Source organism: Triticum urartu, chromosome 3A (assembly GCF_056163025.1).
Source record: "Triticum urartu cultivar PI428250 chromosome 3A, HENAU_Tu73, whole genome shotgun sequence".
Lineage (NCBI taxonomy): Eukaryota > Viridiplantae > Streptophyta > Magnoliopsida > Poales > Poaceae > Triticum > Triticum urartu.
In genome coordinates, this window is record NC_141875.1 from 737,832,937 (window position 1) to 737,849,329 (window position 16,393).

The 16,393-nt window shown below is 44.0% G+C and overlaps 2 long non-coding RNA genes and 2 pseudogenes across 2 annotated transcripts; 3 read left to right on the forward strand and 1 right to left on the reverse strand.

Moving 5' to 3' along the window:
- The first annotated feature begins 2,451 nt into the window (after positions 1-2,451).
- LOC147982487 (uncharacterized) lies at positions 2,452-4,347 on the forward strand (annotated as a pseudogene).
- Positions 4,348-8,751: 4,404 nt separating this feature from the next.
- Positions 8,752-10,227, forward strand: LOC125515227 (uncharacterized). The gene is made up of 2 exons (XR_007286878.2): positions 8,752-9,451; positions 9,965-10,227. It is a non-coding gene; the product is annotated as an uncharacterized LOC125515227 (long non-coding RNA).
- Positions 10,228-10,517: 290 nt separating this feature from the next.
- LOC147982488 (uncharacterized) lies at positions 10,518-12,231 on the reverse strand. The gene is made up of 2 exons (XR_015599213.1): positions 12,039-12,231; positions 10,518-10,972 (listed from the first exon to the last, which is right to left on the reverse strand). It is a non-coding gene; the product is annotated as an uncharacterized LOC147982488 (long non-coding RNA).
- Positions 12,232-14,523: 2,292 nt separating this feature from the next.
- Positions 14,524-15,856, forward strand: LOC147982489 (UDP-glycosyltransferase 88F4 pseudogene; annotated as a pseudogene).
- The last annotated feature ends 537 nt before the right edge of the window (positions 15,857-16,393 follow it).

Sequence of the window (16,393 nt, forward strand, 5' to 3'; positions counted from 1 at the left end):
CTTGTAATCTTCAATCAATATCATTTGAACAAGTATATTGCTAGCCCTTGTGCACTTCATATTGATCCTTTGCATCCTACCCTAGATGAAGATATTGACATGATTCGCAATCTTAGAACTATTGAGCTCATCATTAGAGGATTGCCCAAAAACTTGATTGCTAGTTTGCCTACTCAAAGTTGTGCCTATACTATATGGAAATTTCTTGAGGAACGATTTCCCGATCATTCCTTGAAAACTTTGGATGAAATTCTCCATAAATCTATTGCCTTGAGTAAGATGAACTCTAGTGATCCTAGTTTTGGTAAATGTCTTTTTGAACTTGCCAATCTTAAGCATGCTAAAGGAGATGTTGGAATCATTAATGATATCATATTCAAAGCTATAAGAATTCATAAAAGTGACCACCTTGATGATCATTTATCTAATGAATTACCCTCTCTAGGAAATGATGAGTCACAAGATCATGATGAACATGAATATTATGATGATGATGATAGTGACTTCGATCTTGATGATGCAATGAGACATTTTGGTATTATGGCAAATCTTCGGGGATATGAATCAGGAGGAAAGGAATGGGTTCTTGATAGTGGATGTACTGATCATATGACCGGAGATGAAGAGATGTTTCGTGAGCTTGCTGAAAATGACGGCCCTCGAAAATATGTCACCTTTGGTGATAATTCAAAGGGTAAAGTGGTTGGCCTTGGTAAGGTGGCCATCTCACATGATAGTTCCATTCAAAATGTCATGCTCGTTGAATCTCTTGGCTACAACTTACTTTTAGTATCTAGACTTGCTGATTTCGGTTTGAATGTCCTATTTACTGAGGTAGACTGCCAAGTATTCCGCCGAGACAATCATAAAATGGTATTTACGGGTATGCGTAGAGGTGATATTTACATTGTCGATTTCTCTAAAAAGGCACAACCTAAAACTTGCTTTGTTGCTAAATCCTCAAAAGGTTGGTTGTGGCATAGACGACTAGGTCACGTTGGCATGAGAAACCTTGACAAGCTTATTAAAGGAAATCATATCCTTGGAGTCAACGATGTCATATTTGATAAGGATTCCCCGGAGGCATACCAGGAGATGGAGCGCGTGGTGTGGGAGAGATTCCCCGACCGCTCAATGTGGACAGAGATCTTCGAGAACATCCTGCAGTTCGCGAGGTACGACGAATACGCGAGGTTCACCGGCAACGATGGCGCACCGGATGTGGAGTTCCTCTTCTGGGCGATCCAGGAAGCGGATTCGCCAGATCCGGCGCAGGCGGCGCGGTGGAGGGAATTCAGGTCCAATCCTCCGCGCCTCAACATCGCAAGGCCACGCATGGAGGCGATATCCAGGATCCCCGCCAGGTTGCTTCCACCCAGGGCCCTGCCTCCTCACCGGCGGTAGCGTTCGTCGATGCTGCTGGCGGTGGGATGCATGGCGCTGGTCGACATCCTGGGGGTCTACACCGAGCTCGTGTGGGCGCCCGGCGCGACATCGAGCCTCCACCATGGCCTGGCAACCAAGGGTTGATTCCGGATTTCCTCTCTGCCCATTCTATGAAATTTTTGCGTGCAGAAAAATTTGATTCACACGAGGTTCATAATTCTAGTATTTTGTGTGCGGGGATCTCCCCATCTATTGACAATTTAGTCGGAAAAACTAGTGAGGTAAAGGAATTGAGGGCTCTCCCTCAGGGTAATTTGGTGTCAGAAATCCAGGTGGTGGTCGCGGGTAAGAGTAGCTCAGGTGAAGTCCATGGCGGTAGAATGGCTCATCTCAGTTTAAATTCGAAAAAGAGGGGAAAAGTTGGGAGCATGTGCACCTGGAAAAGGTGTTCAAAAGCAGGGATGTCCCGTGCCTGCCCCGAAGATGTGCGAACCCTCCATCCATGGATCTGTGGTTGTGAGGAAAACGAAGTCTGTGAATGCCCCTTCCCAGCCTTGCGGTGACCTAGAGTATATAGAGGAGCACTATGGCCAGTTATGGTCGATCCCCTCCCCTCCCCGCCGTCGCAGTAACCCTAACCCCTTCCTCCCGAAACCTTTCCCCACTGCCTTCTGGGTGAGGAAAGATCTCCTTGCGGCTGGGAAGTTCACCAAGGTTGATTGTCACCCTGCCACTGTGAGATCTTTTGATCCTCCTCCTAAACTGATTTGCTTGCCGTGTGAGAGTATTGGCCCTGGTTCTAGATCTTTTGCTAAAGTTGTTAAGGGGAGAGTGGAGATGGCTGATAAGCGTCCTTCTGGATCTAGCTCGGGGGCTGCCTCTCAATGGGGTGGTGGTCAGCGAGCCCCGGCACCTCAGCGCCGGCAGGGCATGACCAATCCTGGTAAAGACCCTGTGCCTGTGCAGAAAACCAAATCTACTGTGTCTACTGCCTCCTCTTCTCAGATCCCTACTCCAGTTGTGGTTGCTGAAATAGAATAGGTTCTTGACCCTAGATATAAGGATATGATTTGCTTCAATTGTGGGGGGCCTGGCCACTATGTGGGAAACTGTGTGAAGACTAAGGCCTGTTTCATTTGCCAACAAAATCACAATGTTAATAATTGTGCTGCGTGGGCTAAGATTCAACCTTCAGCCAACTTCTTTGGAAGTGGAGCTAGTGGTCTTGGTTTTTACCATGTGGAGGTACCTTCTGTTGTTGAAACCAAATGGCTGAATTACCAGAACTGTGCAGTTGTGAACATCATCAAAGGAGAGGTGCAGAAAAATGAGCTTTGTGACCTGCTGTCTGCTGTTTTTTGTAAGAATAGGCAATGGCCGTGGCAAGTGAGAGAGTTATCAAGCAAGACCTTTTTAGTCAGGTTCCCTCCATGGAAAAGTGCTGAGGACTTGATCGAATTTCCAGCCTTTGATCTCCCTAAAGATGGTGTGAATGTAAATGTGACAGAATGGAAAGGGGCATGTGATCCTTTTGGAGAACTAGTTGAAGCTTGGGTCCTGATTGAGGGTATACCACCTAAATGGTGTACTTGGAAGGTCTTCTGTCAGATTGCCTCAATGTTTGGGGTTCTCACTGATGTAGACTAGAATGGCATGTTCAGGACCTTTTTTGAGAATGTGAGAGTTAAAATTGCTTGCAGGGACCCAACCAAAATTCCTTTTGAAAGGTTGATAGAAATGAAGAAGAAGTTGTTTCTTATTGGATTTACTGTGGAAGGTTTTGAACAAACTGGTGGTATGGATGCTGTGGTGAATGAGGAACAAGATGATGATGAAGAGCTTGAGGAAGATAATGAGAATAGCCATGAGGGCAAGGATGATGGTGCTCAGGATGACCTTTTATCCAATGATGAGAATGCTATAGATGATCTTGATAAGGCCAATTTTGGCTCTAAAAAGACTTCTGATGCTGTTGACTATAAAAAAGCTTCTGATGCCATTGATCATCAGGTTGATTGGTCAGATACTGAACATGAAAATTTCATCATGGAATGTGCTGTGGTGGAACCTAAATTTGTGATGGAAAAGGAAATTGTGGAACCAACCAGAGACATAAATGAGTTTGGAGCTTATGCTTCACCAGCTGTATTTGCAGTAGAAAAAACAATCTCTCCATCTAAACTTGGTGATAAACCCGTGATGAATGAACACATGGCTTCTTGTGAAGCCAAGGATCCCTTTGCTATACCTGAAGAGATAAAGTCTATGGATACTGGGTCCAGTTATGACAGAGAAGGAAACCTACTTGGAGAGGATAGTGTTGCTTATTGCAACATGGTTTTGAAATCTATTGATTGCTCTGATTCCGAAGAGGAGAAGAATGCTAAGGATGACATGGCAACCTTACCTATGGAAGCTGTGGATCTGATCAAACACTCAGGGTTGAAAAGGTCTCTGCTATCTTCACTTGATGAGGTGGTAGAGGTTGGGAAGAAGAAACAGACTAAATCTAAGTGGGGGCCTGTGTTAGCCCAGAAGCCTCAAACAAGGGGGCATGGTCATGTGAATATCATGCAGAAACCTGCTGACTACAAGAGGAAGAAGAACTTGGAGGTGCCTCACACTTACAAAGGTAACTCATTTGCTATGCTTGATCCTGACCTCCTTGCTGCTCATTCTGAGAAAATCAATCTGAAAATTGGGAATGATGTCTGTTCTAAACATATGATTATTGATGATTTGGTTGCTGATGAGAAAGAAAAATGCTTGATGTTTGCTAATAATAATCCTGAAACTGTTCTGCCTGATAATTTAGATGTTGATGTGATAGAGGTTGGGTTCACTACAGTGGGGTGTACTCTCCAGCAATCAGTGGGCACTGTTGATTGCTGTGAGATTTCACCAGCTGTTTTGACCAAAGTTAAGCCATGTGGCTTGTCACACCCTTTCAAGATTAACTAGATATGATAGGTCTTATCTGGAACATTAGGGGGCTTGGACAACCAAGGAAAATTTAGTGCCTTTGTGATACTATTGCTAAGACTAACCTAGATTTTATTGGGTTTCAAGAAACAAAGTAAGAGCTCATTTCTGAGGGTCTCCTCAAGGCTATTGACAGACATAATCAGTTTAATTGGCATTTCCTACCTGCTTTGAATACTGCTGGGGGTATTCTGGTTGGGTTTAGAAGTGATATGTTTGAAGTTATTGGATTTATTAATAAAAAATTTGGTGTGGTGTCTACCATTAAATCTAAAAGTGATAAGCTTGTGTGGCAACTAATTGTGGTTTATGGGTCTGCTTACCCTGAGTTTAAGGTGGAGTTTGTTGCTGAGTTACATGACATATTGGAGTCTGTATCTTACCCTGTATTGGTGTGTGGTGACTTTAACCTAGTGAGACAACAATCTGACAAAAGCAATGGTGTGGTTAATCCATAATTTGCTTTCCTTTTCAATGATTGGGTTAATAAATGGGCTTTATTGGAGATTTCTATTTCCAATATGTCTTTTACTTGGTCCAACAATCAGAGTAATCCAATTTTTGCTATCTTGGATAGGGTGTTCACTTCTGTGGACTGGGATATGCATTTCCCACACTCTACTTTAACTGCCTTACCTAGGGTGGGGAGTGATCATACCCCCCTAGTTTTAGACACTGGGGCTGGGAGAGTTAATTGTCCTAAGATGTTTAGATTTGAGAAATGGTGGCTAGCCCAGCCTGGGTTCTCCCAGCTTGTTCATGATATTTGGACTAGACATGGTGATGCTAGATCTTCTATTGAGAACTGGATGTGCAAAACCAGAGCCCTGAGGAAAATCATCAAGGGGTGGAGTATTAATTTGGAGGCTGCCGTGAAGAAGAAGAAGAAATCCCTCCTTATGGAGTTTGACATTCTGGATGTGAAATCAGAGCATAGTCAGCTGTCTCCTGATGAGGGGGAGAGAATGAATCTTATTAAGAAAGAGCTGGATGATATTTGGAAAAAGGAAGAGACGGCCTTATGGCAAAGATCCAGGGACAGGAAAATTTTGGAAGGGGATCGTAATAATGCCTATTTTATGGCCCTAGCTAATCATAGACATAGGAAGAACCATCTTACTGAATTAAATGGCCCTGATGGCCCTGTTTCTAGTACTAAGGATTTACTGGATGTGGCTACTACCTTCTATAAAAGGCTCTTTTCTTATGAACAAAAACCAGATATCCATTTGGGTGAGGACTTCTGGGATGATGGTGATATGATCTCTGAGGAAGAGAAAGAGATTTTGGAAAAACCCTTCTCCGAAGAGGAGATTAAAAAAGCTATTATGAGTTCCTATGCTAGTGGGGCCCCTGGTCCTGATGGGTTGTCCTTTATTTTTTATTAAACTTTTTGGAATTAATTAAAAATGACTTTATGTGGTTAGTGAGAGATTTTGAGAATGGTAACTTGGATGTTTCTAGATTGAATTTTTCTATTATTACCCTGATTCCTAAGGTGAATGATGCTAAAGATATGAAGAATTTTAGGCCTATTAGCCTTGGGAATTGTTCTGTGAAGATTTTTTCAAAAGCTATGAATACTAGGGCTTCTCCTATTTGTGACAGAATCATCTCTCAAAATCAGACTGCCTTTATTAAGGGGAGATTTATTCTTGAAAGTGTGGTCATGGCTCATGAAGTGATTCATGAGATCCATAGATCTAGATCTAGTGGCCTGGTTCTGAAGTTAGACTATGAGAAAGCCTATGATAGAGTTAATTGGGATTTCCTTGTGGAAATGTTGAGGTCTAGAGGTTTTGGTGAGAAATGGATAGGGTGGGTCTGTAGCTGCCTTTATCAAGGCACTTTTGCTGTTAAAATTAATGACACCATTGGTCCTCATTTTGTGGGGGGGAAGGGGCTGAAGCAAGGTGATCCTTCCTCTCCGCTTCTGTTTAACCTAGTTGCTGATGTTTTTTCTAAGATGCTTAAAAAAGCCACTAGTCATAACTTGATTAAAGGGCTTCTGCCTCATGTTGTGCCTGGTGGTGTGGTCAGCCTGCAGTATGATGATGATACACTACTATTCTTGGATGCTTCTGCTGACCATGCCAGACACTTGAAGTGGATCCTGGCTTGGTTTGAAAAACTTTCTGGTCTTTGTATCAATTTCCACAAGAGTGATTTGCATACCATCAACCTTGATGAGGAGACTGCTAAGGAATTTGCCCAGATCTTTTGCTGTCAAATTGGGGATTTCCCCTTTAAGTATCTTGGGGTTCCTCTTCACTTCAAGAAGCTTAGAAGAGAAGATATTCAACCCATTATTGATAGAATTATTAGGAAGATTTCTGTCTGGTTGGGCAGACATTTGTCTTATAGGGGCAAGTTGATTTTACTTACTACATGCATAGCCAGTATCCCTACCTACTTAATGTCTATTATGAAATTTCCTAAGTGGGCTATTGATGCTATTACTTCTCAAATGGCTCATTTTTTCTGGGGTAATGTTGGAGACAATCATAAATACCACCTTGCCAAATGGGGAATGGTCTCCCAAAGGAAAGAGTGGGGTGGTTTGGGGGTCCCCAATCTTAGGGAATTTAATATGTCCCTGCTTGCTGCCTGGAGTAAACGTTTTTTTGATGATAGGGATAGTGACTGGAAGAAATTGTTGGAGTACAAGTATAATGTGAATAGACCAAACATACTTTGGGCTAAAGCTGGGGTGGGCTCTCCGTTCTGGAAGAGTTTCACCTGGGCTTGCTCAGCTGCCAAAACTTTTTATAGATGGGTTCCTGGGAATGGGAAAACTATTTCCTTTTGGCATGATACCTGGGTGGGTGATTGTTCACTCAAGACTAGCTTTTGGGATCTGTTTGTGATTTGTCAACAACAAAGATGCCTCTGTGGCTCAGGTGTGGGATGGGGAGAACCTCCAGCTAACCTTTAGAAGGTGTGTTAGTGAAGATATCTTGTGTTCATGGAATGAACTTCTCAATATGATTAAAAGTGTTTCTTTTAACAACTTGGCTGATAAGCCTGTTTGGTCCTTGGAAAGTAAGGGTTCATATTCTGTTAAATCTATTTATAAGATGATTAATTGGGGGGGGGGGGGGCGTGGGCTCTATCTGGAGGGACTATATTTGGAAAATCAAAGTTCCCCCTAATATCCATGTTTTTCTGTGGCTAATTGTGAATAATAAGAGTCTGACTAGGGACAATCTGGCTAAACGCCAGCATGTGGAAGACCTGACTTGTGTCTTCTGCTGTGAACCTGAAAGCCTTCAACATCTGTTATTTGAATGTGTAGTGGCTCGGCAAGTTTGGCTGGTGATAGCTGATTGTACCAAGATGCCTATTCCTGATTCGTTTGAGTCATTCCTTCCTTTTTGGAAGAAGAAAAAGAGCTTTGATGCTGTAAATTTGATGTCTGTTGCTACCTTATGGAGCTTATGGTTGTTTTGAAATGAAATTGTGTTCCAGGGGCGAAGATGGAGGAGCATCAAATGTGTACTGGAGATGGTGGGGAGACATATATATCAATGGAAGATCTTGTGCGTGGGATCCCAAGCTGTGTTACTCCTCCAATGCTTGAAGCTGCTCGACCATCATCGTGGGGAGTTGCTTAGAATTGCCTGGCATGATGATGTGCCTGTAGGGAGTTCAGTGCCTCGGTGCTTGTAGTTCCTGTAGGGGCCATTCCGTAGTTCTCTAGTGGATTTTTAAAACTGTTTGATGTTTGAATCTGTAATAATTCTGCTGTGGCTACTTCTGGCTGGAGCCGAGAGCTGTAAACTCTGTCCGTTGGTTGCCTTTGCTTTTTCAATAAAAAGTTGGGGCAGGGGGCAACCCCTTTCGGTTCAAAAAAAAAAGACACGTGTGAAAGTTGGGATCCATCCGTTAAAATATAGGCATGCAAAATAGTTGGAGCAGAAAACAGAGTGCGCTCAATTTCCTCTTGCAAACTACTAGCGAAGCCCGCGCGGCGGCACGCCGCGCCCGTTGAGACGTAGGTATTGTATGTACTGAAATATTCTGTATGCATGCTATTTTCATCAAGTGATGATTGAAGAGAAAAAGCTTGCATTCATAACTATTTTACACACGGCATATATCTAAGATGAAAAAGAGACGGTACCACATTCCGGAGAAGATCTCTTTATTGTCAGTGGACACGATAGACAGTACTATGTGTATATATACATTATCTTATTTCATGCGATAAAAAATAAGACTTCTATGAGCATGAGTTTGTAGTAAAAAAAAACAAGACATGCACAGAAACAATTTGCAAATGATACATTTATTATCAGCATGAGTGCTTCATCTTGCCAGATGGAAATTATACATTGTCCTCTTTTTGTTTTCAAACAAGACCAGACACATTACATTCATTCGTAGCTTATATCACTCTTGTGGAGCCTTCCGCCGGATTGGTACCTCCAATGAAATGAGGCAAAGCATTTGCAAATTGTTCCATGCGACCTACAAGTGCTTAGCGACACTGCATGCAACAACGATTTTGAACAAATAAAAGAGGCATCACTATGATATGCATTTGATTCAGAACTGATCAATCGACTGCGAGTTAAAAGTAGAAGTAAAAATTTTCATTCAAGCACAATTTTTCCCTCATTGCCCTCCCGTATATTTTACTCTTTTGTGATGTTAATAATGATGTTCCATTCAGACAGCGTTGGGCCGAGCACCGCCGTGTGTCGCCGCCCCACGCCCGGCTACCGCATGCAGCAGCCACACCGCAGGTCGCCGCTCACGGCAACTACGCGCACACACGCAGCAGCCACCGTCGCCCCGCGAGCTTCGCCTGGCCGCGCACTGCTGCAACCACACGTGAGCTTTTCTGACACCCACCGCCCATGGTCGACCTGCGAACACACACGCACCGTCGCGAAGTGCTGATTGATCCCCTCCATGGCCTCGTGCTCGCCGTCACAGCCCGTCGCCCTGGGGGCGGAGAGGGGCAAGATCCGTGGAGCTGCACATGGGGTCAGCATATCGTCCTCCTGCTCCTCAATTCTGGTCGGGTATCGTTTGGTCCGTGCGGCAGAGATGGTGAATTCCTCCTTGGGTGCCCCAGGTTCGGTTCCTTTGCTTCGCTTGCTATTTCTGGTTGTCGTGTGTTTGTTCTGCATGAATTGAGCTTCTCTGTAGAGTAATGAGTTCCTGGATTGATGGTAAGGAAGTAGAAACATGTACTTGAATACTTGACTTGTTTCTTAGTAAGAATAGTGGTCAAATTCGGGATTGTTCGCTGAAAAAATATAACTTTTTATTAATATTGTTGTCTAGGTTGATGGATTGGTGCATTTGTTGTGCCTGACAGAGAATTTCTAATTTTGATAATTTGGCCGATACATTATCTTCTCCTTTCGGATGTTTGTGAATTCCGACATGCCTGACAGAGAATTTCTAATTTTGATAATTTAGCCGATACATTATCTTCTCCTTTTGGATGTTTGTGAATTCACCTCAAATTTAGTGACTTCACCTCAAATTCGGTTTTACCTGTTGAATGAGCAGGTTGTGATTTATCTTCAATTTCTCACAGTGGCCACTTACCTGCTGTAAAACTCTTGTTTCCTTTGTGCAGGGTGGTGCGGCCTTGTATTTCAAGAAATAAAATCTTATGGTTACATGCTATCAGTTAAGGTGAATCCGTGAAAGGCCGCTTGAATTGTATGCCTCGCTCAGGTAATGATTCCTTTGTGCAGAGAGCTCTTCTTGATGGCCCCATAAGTAGTAATTAATTTGCTACTCAGAAAAAGCAGTGGCTATTTGTGTTATGGGACACTGATTGCTTCTTGTGTTAAAATGACGATATGGCTTTATTTACGCGAAATAATCATCCATGTATTTAAAGGTCATCCAAGTACATATTTAGAACCTGTTAGGGCCCTTGTGTGTACGCGCTTCTCTAGTATGACCAGGTATTAGTTGACAAATGAATATACATCAAAGAGCGCCACTTTACTTGCAGTGCTTCGAGCCTTGTAGGCCTCGACATAAGTCCCTTGGCCAAGCTTCACTGTGATGCCTAACAAACTATTTCACAAACATCTTTGTTAAATGATAAAAGCAACAGTGCAAGTAAATAAAGTCATTTTCCCATGTATAAACTGACTTCTTCCAACTGCCCAAAAATGGAGTACTAATACACAGAGAAGTTGTATAATTGTTAAAGCCACTTTACAAATTATTTTGGGAACAGATTAAACATAACAGACGATATACACCGGTTGAATGGGTATTATACATGTCAGGAATTACCAACAGTACTTCTTCTTCTTCTCTCAAAGCTGTCAAGAAAATACAGCCAAATAGAAAGTTAGAAGGATTTTGAGCTCTAAACTCCAGGTATCAATCCACTTGACTGTCTACCGATCTCTGGCCAATTAATTTATGAATCAACGGATTTATCTATAAGGGAGTAATTATCTGTAAGATAGGACTTGTTTGGATTCATTTCATAGATAATAAATCTGTAAAGAGAAGTTAGGAGGCAGCATACATATCTGAATATTCACACTTCATATACAGCCACAATATATCGTTGATTCAGAGGTAGGACAGAAGACCGCCCGGCCAGATCTCCATATAGCTGCAAAAAGGTTGAATAATTTGTGAACTCCGTCAGACAGTAATATTAAAAGTTCCTTGTTTTATTGATATATTCACATCTAGAGGAAGGAGATACATGTCAACAGGGGAGGAAAAGCAACCATCAATTGTGCTAAAGTTACCTCTCCAAAGTGGCCTCAGTCCAAAGACACTCTCTGTAGTAAAATTTAGAACACAAACTGATGAATGCTCTGTGAAGTAAAATCTAAAACACATAAAATGGCACGGGAGGTGTGGAGCCCATCCATCTTATTTAGATGATCTCCAAAAGAGTAGTGTTTTCGTCCTCTTGTGGAGATTTAAAATGCAATTACCCTAAAAAGTGAAGTTAACTGGTGGGTGAAGACGTGCATTAAGTAGATCCAACTTCATTAGTTTTGAAAAATAAAACAATTCCCTTTTATGATAATTTTATACTTCATATTTGTTTAGACATTGTCAATTCAATTTTTGGTACGCAATAGAGCTAAAAAAGGAACTGTTTGTACATCATACATATATGCATGATATTATAAACCATTGCGAGATTTCTTTTGTTATTGAAATGCTCCCTATTGTGAATTTAATAGCAGTTTAGGATAAAGTAGTGGATCCCTAGCTGATGGTGAAAAAACACACCCTATTCCTATTGAGCTGCCTAGAAAGAAGCAGCCCCAAACACACATCATAGACACGTAATGTAGGGTACACTTCATAAGTCAAAATCAGTATTATACGCGTGCTAATACATTAAGTGCTAGAACAAATCACATCACATGTCACCAAAAGCAAAACCTATTCATCCAAGGACCTTTTCTATTGATATTGGAAGCGTCTCCCTGCTTGCGGAGATATGCATGATGGAGAGTGGATGGTTTCTTTTTAAGAAGTTATAGAGAGAGCAGTGACCCTCACCTAGCTAGCACACACACGGACTAACTGTACATACCCACCACACAGCAGCAGCATACTACTGCTCCTGCGCATGCAGATGGCGCAACAGCAAGCTGCGCGAGCACACACGCAGGCAGCAAGGTGCATAGACAAGAGAGGGATGAGCACACAACCTTGGTGCGCTTGCCATCGAGGTGTTCACCCGGGGGCGGAGAGAATCTCCTCGAGGCAACAGTTTCCTGAGCAAAGACGTGGACCAGAGACTTCAAGGTGCCAACGGCAGGCGCGAGGTCGCAGCAGCCGTGACCTCGAAGTGGCGGCAGGTTGGGAGGGCCACCGCTGCTCCGTGGTGTCCGCCGCTCCACCGGAGAAAGCCTCGGTCATGTGGCAATGGAGATCCACATGAGCAGTAGCGGTAACCTCCATGTGGTGGTGATGGCGATTCAGGTCCTCCCTAATACGCGGCCTAGTGGAGGCTCGCCGCAGCCGCGCCCGTGCCCTGATGGCGCACACCAGTGGCCTGGCCTTGACAACGGCGGATGACGGCGACCGAGCGACGAATGGCGACATAGCATAGCAAGCATGCATGCCACGCGGCGAATATCGATGTGCCTGGAGCAAGCGACGAGAAGAGCAGTTTTTATAGGCTCATACGGCGGCAGAACGGTAGTTGAGCCGTGCACGGTTTTGACGGGAGCCTTCCAGAAAAATAGAGAGAAATCGAGAGGAAAGAAAACCAAAATATCTTAGAGTGGATAGGAATAAAATGGTATGATGCCCACGATTTAAGCGGCGGCCGTCCATCACGCATGCATGCAGATCCTAATAGAAAGGAAAAATAAAACCATCTCCACCACGGGATGCATGCATTGCATTGCATGTGTGCTGTTCACCGCCCGACAATACGGCAGGTTTCACACCGTATTCCACCGAAATCGTTAGATCCACACGCGCAGCAGAAAATCACGTTAAGAAAATTTACGATAGAAACCTACAGCCACATGCGATTTCTACCCCCCAGCCTCCCAAACTAATTCACGTGTCAATACTTCATAGGTTCCCCAGTCCCGATTGGCCAAGTGGTGAGACGTGAGGGCGAAAACTTTGGCTGGAATAGATGCTTGGGTATTGGGGGGTTTATCGGGCCACACTTATCTAAAATAGGCCGCTCTCAAACAGTTACTACATGTCATTGTCAGAAGGCAAAAATTTCAAAACGTCCGTACATATATGTACAGGGTCGACGACTTTGACCAGTGGAGCTGTCGTATTATGGCAGGCTCCTCTTTCTCTCTTTTCCTGCTCACAGTACAACTATGACATAAAGTGTCTTTGACATTATCTCTCCCCTCTCTCTCAAAACCTATCGATTTAATTTCTTTGTCACAGTTTAGATGGATCATATCCTTTAAACCAAAAATTCTTTTTTTAGACATTTTACATATTTGAACTCGCGGTGTCAAGACCTTTAGAAACAGATCAATCTTGAATACATTTCAAACACGTTAAAATATCAGCATTTCAATCCAGTTTTCATTCAATCTATTTTGAGTGTGCGAAATTAGTTTCTTGAAACGAGTGAAATCCTATTTTGGAAATGAAAGAAAATATTTTTTTAATGTTTAAATTTTTTAATTAAGTGAAATCAGTATTTTAGAATGAGCGACATATAATTTTTGAATTTAGGGAAATATGTATTTTGAAATTAATGAATTATCTTTTTGAAATGAGTGAAATTGCTAGTTGAAATGAGTCAAATCATTTTTTTTAAATGAGTGAATTTTGTCAATTGATTGAAAAAAGTGTTTTGAAATGAGTGAACTATGAATTTTGAAATATATTATTTTTCAATAAAGCGCAATCAGTTTTTAAGACGAGTAAAATATGTATTTTAAAATGTGTGAAATTATTTTGAATTGAGTAAAATAAGGTTTTATGAATGGATTGAATTTTTTTAATAAACAAGTGAAATCTGTTTTTTTTAAGAAATGAGTGAAGTATGTTCCACGAAATTTAAATTTATTTAAAATATATTCAAGATTGATCATGTTTTAAAGATCTCACTGTGAGGTATTCAATAGATATCAATACATTAATATCGCACAAGCCAATAAAAAGCTAGATTTCTTGTGGTAGAGTAAAACGTAGTGGATGGGTGGGATGGCTTTAGGCTACACGAGCCCACACGAGCTCATGTCGACACACAAGTCCAAAACGTGACACGTTAGGTGGGTACGGCTGGACAGTGCCAAGAAAAAGCTGGACCATGCACGGGATGAATTGTACAGAGCAGAGCGTGACACGTTTGTCTCGTGCACGGAACGAACGGCTGGAGGCCCCGTGCACGGAAGAATTTCCAGTTTCCAGTATATAATGTCCAGTTTTGCTAGAACTCATCTAGATGAGATTTAATTTGGTCTCATTCATCTTTTATAGCCATTGGATGTGATGCTATAAGATGCGTGTGTGCTGACGTGGGTTGTATTCATTCTTGTTTTTCAGGTGAATGAGACCAAATTACGTCTCATCTAGATGAGTTTTAGGTACTCCCTATAATGTCCGCATATCTCTGAGTCGTGAGATTCCATGCCCAAACTGCTCCTCTCGCAAGGCAGAAGGCCAACTATTTCCACCCCGCCAGTGCCAGTGCCACCTCCAATTCTGTCCACCCACCTTCCATAGGTTCGAGATGAAGCAGACCGTGGTCCTGTACCCCGGTGCCGGCGTCGGTCACGTTCGCCCCATGATAGAGCTCGCCAACGTCTTTCTCAAGCACGGCTATGACGTCACCATGGTGCTCGTCGAGGAGCCCCTTAAGTTGTCAGACTCCGGCACCACCGTCATAGAGCGCACCGCTGCCTCTAACCCGTCCATCTCCTTCCATGTCCTCCCGTCCATCCATGCTCAAGACTTTGCCGCCTCCGGCAAGCACCCTTTCTTACTCATGCTCGAGCTCTTGCACTATTACAACGAGTAGTTCGAAGCATTCCTCTACGCCATCGACCGGAAAAGCTTGCACACTGTTGTCCTCGACATGTTCTGCATTGACGCCACCGACGTTTGCATGAAGCTCGGCGTTCCGGTGTACACGTTCTTCGCAGGGAGCGCCTCGTGCTTGTCAGCCCTAACCCAACTCCCGACACTGATTGCCGGCAGGCAGACGGGCTTGACGGAACTCAGGGACACGCTGCTCGATTTCATCGGCGTTCCGCCGATGCCAGCGTCTCATCTCATCAAGGAACTACTGGAGCACCCCGAAGATGAGATGTTCAAGGCCATGATGAACATCTGGAAGCGCAACACGGAGACCATGGGCGTTCTCCTGAACACGTTCGAGTCGTTGGAGAGTCGGGCAGTGAGGGGGGCAGTCTGCGTTCCCGAAAGGATCCTGCCTCCGATCTACTGGGTCGGTCCATTAGTCGGCAAGGGCGCCAAGGATGTGGAAAAAGTAGAGAGGAACGAATGCCTCGAGTGGCTCGACATGCAGCCCGACCGCAGTGTCGTGTTCTTCTGTTTGGGGAGCAAGGGCACGCTCTCGACAGAGCAGCTGAAGGAGATAGCCATTGGATTTGAGAGGTCAGGGCAGCGGTTCCTATGGTCCGTGCGCATGCCTGCGGGAAGCGACAGCCCAGAGAAATACTTGGAAGGGCGCCCCGAGCCGGAACTTGACGCGCTCCTACCTCAAGGGTTCTTAGAGCGGACCAATGGCAGGGGCCTGGTCGTCCAGTCGTGGGCGCCGCAAATGGACGTGCTCGGCCACAGGGCAACTGGTGCGTTCGTGACACACTGCGGATGGAACTCGGTACTGGAGGCCATTGTGGCTGGGGTGCCGATGTTGTGTCTGCCGCTGGAAGGAGAGCAAAGGATGAACAAGGTGTCTATGACAGAGAGCATGGGCGTCGCTGTGGAGCTGGAGGGATACATGACAGGTTTTGTGAAAGTAGGCGAGGTGGAGGCCAAGGTGCGGCTCGTTTTTTTTTTGAGGGGATAGCCAAATTTTATTCATCAAAGACCACAATGGGTGGGATACAACTTGGATCATGGGGTTGGCCTAACCAGAGATGGCGCCCCGGGCCGAGACTAAGCGAGTATTTGGCAAGTTTGTGTGCGTCGACATTAGCCGCACGACCTTCAAAACAGAAATTACATTGAAACATAAAAGCCCTACTCTTTATCTCCTGTATGATAGAACCACTCCTTCCTTTGCCTCCACATGAAATATCAGCCACCATTTGTTTGGAGTCAGATGCAATGACAAGGTTGTGTATGTTAAGGTCTTCTGCTAGCGCCAATGCCTCACGGCAAGCGATTGCTTCCAGAATTGCTGGGTCCTCTAGTCCAGCTACCACTAATGCTGAACTGCCAAGATAATTTCCTTGCCCATCCTTGCATACTGCCGCTGCCGATCCCCCCTTTCTTGCTCTCACTCCAGCATCTACATGGATCTTGGTGAAACCAACAGGGGGTGCCTTGGGCCGGAACGCCCGTGGTTGCCTCGTAGCTGGAACTGCACTTGACGTCGTCGGGC